General features: G+C 47.3%; 1 pseudogene; it reads right to left on the bottom strand.

Annotated features, from left to right (window-relative positions):
• Window positions 1-10: 10 nt before the first annotated feature.
• Window positions 11-1,431, bottom strand: LOC108292748 (annotated as a pseudogene).
• Window positions 1,432-5,534: the final 4,103 nt, after the last annotated feature.

The following is a 5,534-nucleotide window of genomic DNA, read 5'->3' as shown; positions in this document are numbered from 1 at the left end:
AAAAAAAAAACAGGTAAAGCTCTACCTCTCCCATATGAAACAGAAATGCGAAGAACACTGTGTTGTTCCCTCAAGCGCCACTCATGCCCTCCACTACCTAGTATGTCGACTATCCTCTTCAAACACAGAGGTAAGAAACTGCCCCAGACTTCACTCAGGACAAGAGAATTTTTTGGAGATGACACGGAACCTTGCACTGGCCATGGCAGTAGCATCATCTTTGATGTCAATGATGTCCTGGTCTCTATCTTCTACATCTTTCAAAGCATCCTTGGAGGAGGTTGGAACGGAGCTAGGGACGTATTGTTTCACATGGCCAAAATCTCTACTACTTTCCTCTTGCTAGTTTCTGAATGAGCTCTAGGACCCCACAGCGTGGAGGAGCACTACTGGGCACATACCAGTATTCCAGGTAATGTCCCTGCACCCCATCTTTAGTGAGGAGCTCCCTGGCTCCCCAATGACTAAGTGCTCCCTCCCAGTATACACCCCTATTGCATTCAGCACTTCCAGATGACCTCTTCAGAGGCACAGCTCCCCTTTATGAAGATCACACTCAGAATAAATATCAGGGGCTCTGTTCTCAGGCATTCCCTGTCCATCACTCATCCTCCCTTCACAGGTGAGGTCTAATGTGTTTACAAAGACATAGGCGCAGTCTGGGTCAACATCTGCCAGGGCAATGCCAAAAAGAATCTCTAGGAACTCACGGGCCTTCCTGAAGATCATAGGAAAGTAGCCCGTGTACCTGTTGATGAAAATCGTCAGTATCTCTGCCTTTGTGACAGGCTGTTTGTTTGAAATCTGAGGAGAAGAAGCTGCACCAACTTGTCCACCTTTTCATCCAGTGTATAAGTGAACAAGGACTCACTGTCTGGCAAGCCGGGCCAGGGACTTGTATCTTCATCTTCTTGCCTGCTGTATTCTTCATTGAATGGGCTCCATAAAGTGGAGGAGGAGCAGAAGCTCAGGAAAACCTGGAAAGGGCCCCGGGGAGGACTCTCAGGAGGATTCTGGGGAAGAGGAAGCATCCCTCCCGGCAGACTGCTGCTCCTCCTCCTTTTCAGTAGCACAAAGAATCAGAGTAGAGGATGAGGAGGAAGAGTAGGAAGAGGAGAAAGATGAGGAGCAGGAGGCGGAAGAAGAGGAGGAAGATGAGGGGAACAATAAGTGGAAAGAGGAAGAAGAAATGGAGCAGGCATCCTCCTCTTCCTCAACTGTGGAATCCTGTGAATCTACCAAGTTCTCTATCACAATTTGGTTCTGGAAGCCTTCCTCAAAGTTGCGGCTTGGAAAATTTTGAAAGACTGACATAAAGACGTCCTCAGGAGCAGGAGGTAAAGGTGTGGGCAGGGATGTGGATGATGGGATCCAACAGGCCTGGGAAAGAGGGGGACAGTGTGAGTGGCCTCAGCTGAGAAACGTACCCATCTTGGCTCTGACAAAGGCCGACTTATCTTAAGGCTCTTCTTCTCTTAAGGTGGTCCCCTAGGACCTCACAGGTCTCCTGTCTTCCTAGGGGGTTTGTTCCCTCAGAACCTGTAGGAAGATGTGAGAAAGCACCTCCGGGCACAGTTGGCAGGCAGAGCCTGGGGCACCAGGAATGGCAGTAGGTGGTTAGGGCTGGATGCTGCTGGGTCTGCTCTGTTTGTGGGGGTAGGGCCCTTGGTACACCGTCAGGGTGTGCACTCACCTTGACTCCTGGCACTGCCTGGGCCTCCTCTGCTGTGCTGGCTTTAGAAGTGCAACTCAGACCCAGCTCTTCACCACGTGGTTCCTGGAGCACCTGCAAGAGTAAGTGAAGGAACACCTCAGGCTAAAGACTGCAAGCAGAGGCTTGGGCCTCCCGGGGCTGACAGCCGGGGCTGGCCAGACTCCCAGAGCCCCACAGTTACAGGGTTCATAGCCCCTTTAGAATTTAATTAGCATTGTCACATTTTCTCAGACCGAGACACGTCCCTACCACGCTTCCGGCTTGAGGCAAAACCTCTAGACAATCTCTACATCCCTGAGAGCAGTAGGGACAGCCTTACATCTGCTCTGATGCACATGTGACTCGTCAGTCTTCACTCTTATCCCCAGGAGGGCCTGGGAACCTTCCCCCTGCCAAAGTGAGGCAGCTGCCCCTGCTGACTTGCCGTAGGACCTTCAGACCAAGGCCTCCCCCTCCACTACACCCTTCACCCAGCAATGAGAGAGCTGTGGCTCAGCCTGAGCCGACTGGGGAGCTCCACGTAGGCTGATAAGAGGAGCAGGGTGGGAATCTCTGGGAATCTGTCCTCTGAGGTGGGGGTTCCCCTTGCTCTCCTCAAAGTCTTCCTATTTATTCCCTACAGGGCAAGCACCTCCTCCCTTCTTCTGTCATGAGGACACCTCCCTCAGCCCTCAGTTGCCCTCTTCCTGTGTGGGTCCTGCAAGTCCCACAGCGGGCACAGGGTGGGCAGGAGCTTCTTCTTTCTGCAGTGGGAAGCCCCTCAGTTCTCCCTTAGGGCCCTTACCTTGAGGGTTGGCCAGCTCTAAGACTGTACTGTCTGCTGACCTGAGTTGAGCCTTCTCACAAAATGCCTCAAGTACTTCAGACTCCCAAGATGCAAGTAGGGAAACACATCTTTCAACCCTGCCAGGGTTGACCACGGCTGATTGCAGGGACAGCGTGCGGCGGGGTCTCCTGTCTATGGAGGAACCCCCCACCTCTCTGCCTCCTTCCCACACTTTCTGACCACCTCCTGGCCCTTCTCCACCCCTCCTACCCATCTCCTGAGTCCCCCCAGATGCCTACCTGCCTACCTCCCCGACCCCTTCCACCCCTTCCTGCCTACCTCGCGATACCCCTCCACCTTTTCCTGCTCACTTCAAGCCCCTCATTCACCTTTTCCTGCCCACCACCCCATTTTCTCTCCCCCCATCCTTTTTCCAGGGCTGACAGCAGGAAGTGGCTCGAAGCAGCCTGGGCCTCCCCTCCACATTGGAAGGTCACTGTCCTTTACAGAGTTGTCTTCTCGTGGAGTAGTCAGTCCTGGGCTCCTTCTCTGCTTACCTGAAACTGCCCACCTCAGAGAAAACCTCCCCTCTGGCTGACTCCCAAAATGGAAGTCAAAAAATGGTACATCTGGGGACCCTGATGGGCTCCTCCAGAGCTGGCAGCAGGCACAGGGACAGGAGGGGACACTATCAGCCATGGGTGTTCCCTTCCAGCCTTCCTGAGAGGCTGTGCCTGGACTCCTGAAACTGCCTGGCTGTCTGCCCCTGTGCATCTGAGTCTTTCACCTCTGAATAAGCCCCTCCCATCCCTGAGACCTGCAAAGTGGGAAGGAGAATCACATCCATCCACAGTGGGATAGGACCTCCTCGGCCCAAGGCAGGGCTCTGGTGTCCTTTGTCTGAAATGGGCGGGGGTCTGGGGGAAGGCCCCTCTGTCTTCCTGAAGGTATTTCTGACAGGGCCTCAGAGCCCCGTCCCCTGCTGTCCAGAGACTATGCCCTTCAGATCAAGGTTCCCATTTCCAAGAGATGCCCCCCAAGAGCAGGTGAAAAACGCTAGCATCTCTGACCATTGGCCCTGCCCAAGGCCTCTCAGGGATGAAAACAGGAGCTGGTTTTGTGCGTCTTCCTGTTTCTTGGGAGGGATGTCTCACCAGTCCTTCTGCTGTGTCTTCCTGGGGATGCTTGGAAGGGTCCAGGTCCCTTCCCCTCTCATGATCTGAAGTGAGACTCACTTGAGCACAGCCTTCTTCTCTTTCCACCCCCTAAGATGTCAGGGGATGCCACAGTGGGCCACTATGCCCCAGGGCCTCCCAGGACTGACAGCAGCAGTGCAGATGGATTCTGTGGATTCTCTTCTTTGTGGGCAGGGAGTCTCTGCAGTTATCTCTCAGAGGCATCTAGTGCCTACTGGCTAGTCCTGGGTCTCCCTGTTCTTCTCATGTTGACAGTATAACACAGGGAAAAATAATGTAACTTTACCCTGAATAAAGCTAAAAAGCACAATGATGCCCTGGTAATCAAGTTAACATCATCAGTGACAAATTAATGTTGATACTATGTGCGATTGGTGTGATATGGCAAGAATGGCACTTCACCTCTCTGTTCATCCTCCCAGGAAGCATAACCTAAATCAAATCAGGGCAAAAAAAAAATCACATAAATCCCAATCAAAGTCAATTTTACAAAATACCTAACCATACGAAACTGTCAATATTTTCAAAATCGAGAAATGTCTCAACCAACTGACACAGCCAAAGGAACGTGATGTCTAAATGTAATGGAGTATCCTCAGGGGATCCTGGGACAGAAAATAGAATTTCATGAAAAGTAAGAAAATGTGAATGAATTATGTTCAATAATAAATAAAGAATATTAATAGCAATGTATAAATACCGGTTCATTAGTTTTAGGAAACCTTACCAAGGCAAGATGTTAGTAACAGGAGGAACTGAGTATGGAACATATGAAAACTTTCTTAGTATTGTCACAATTTGCTTGTAAATCTAAAACTATTGGACATAAAGTTTATCAAATATAAAAATGTTACCAAACTAGATAAAGGATATGCATGACAAACCTATAACAGATATTCCTTTTAAGGAAACGTCGAAAGCTTCTAGTTTGAACTTGAGACCTAACCTAGAGTTTCTGCTACAAGTATTTCTATTACTTTTTATACTAGGGGTAGTTGTAAGTGTAGTAATCCAAGAGAAATAAATGAAGGAATGAGGATTGGCCAGTTGGAAACAAAGCTTTTGTGATTAATGGATGATTAGAATGGGCATGAAAAGAATCCAAAACAACTAAAGATAATTTATTCAATATATAATAGTATATAATTTTGCTAATATAAGGTCAATATTTAAAAGAATATCAACTTCATTTTCTGTCAGGCAAAGTGTATGAAAATGAAACTAAAGAATATATAATTTTAACCTATCTTACCAAAATATCAAGAATCTAAGGAAAATACTGTAACCAAAAATATTTTAACCAAATAAGACTGGGAGGCAGCTGGTGGCTGGCAAAAATATTTTTTGGTTACAAAAGTTTAACCAAAAAATTTTTACAGACAAAAATATTAAAATGCTGTTGAGACATATTAATGAAGATCAACATGAACATAAAATGAAATAAATTCACGGGCATGAAGAGTCAATATTTTAAATATGTTGATTCTTCCCAAAAAGGAATCTACAGATTTATTGCAATCCTAAATCAAAACAAAGGGCTTTGGACACGAAGGCATATGTGAATCACCTGATTCTAAAATATAAAGAAATGCAAATAGACAAGCATAATCAATATACACTTGAAAAAGAGTCATTAGTCTACCAGAGATTTGGGTGCAGAGATTGACAGATAGACCAATGGAACTGAATTCTGAAAAACAAAACTAACAAAACATGCATAAAAACGTGCTTAAGTGATTTTTAAAACGTGCAGCTTTAGAGTAGGAGACAGTCTTCTCTACATAAGTGTCAGTGGAGCAACAGAATATCCATATAAAAACCCTAATGTAAGTGGAACCCTCTTTTTTTTTTTTTTTTT

Source organism: Cebus imitator, unplaced genomic scaffold, assembly GCF_001604975.1.
Source record: "Cebus imitator isolate Cc_AM_T3 unplaced genomic scaffold, Cebus_imitator-1.0 Scaffold504, whole genome shotgun sequence".
NCBI classification, from domain to species: domain Eukaryota; kingdom Metazoa; phylum Chordata; class Mammalia; order Primates; family Cebidae; genus Cebus; species Cebus imitator.
Note: the sequence above shows the minus strand (reverse complement) of the source record. Positions and strands in the feature narration are given on the sequence as shown.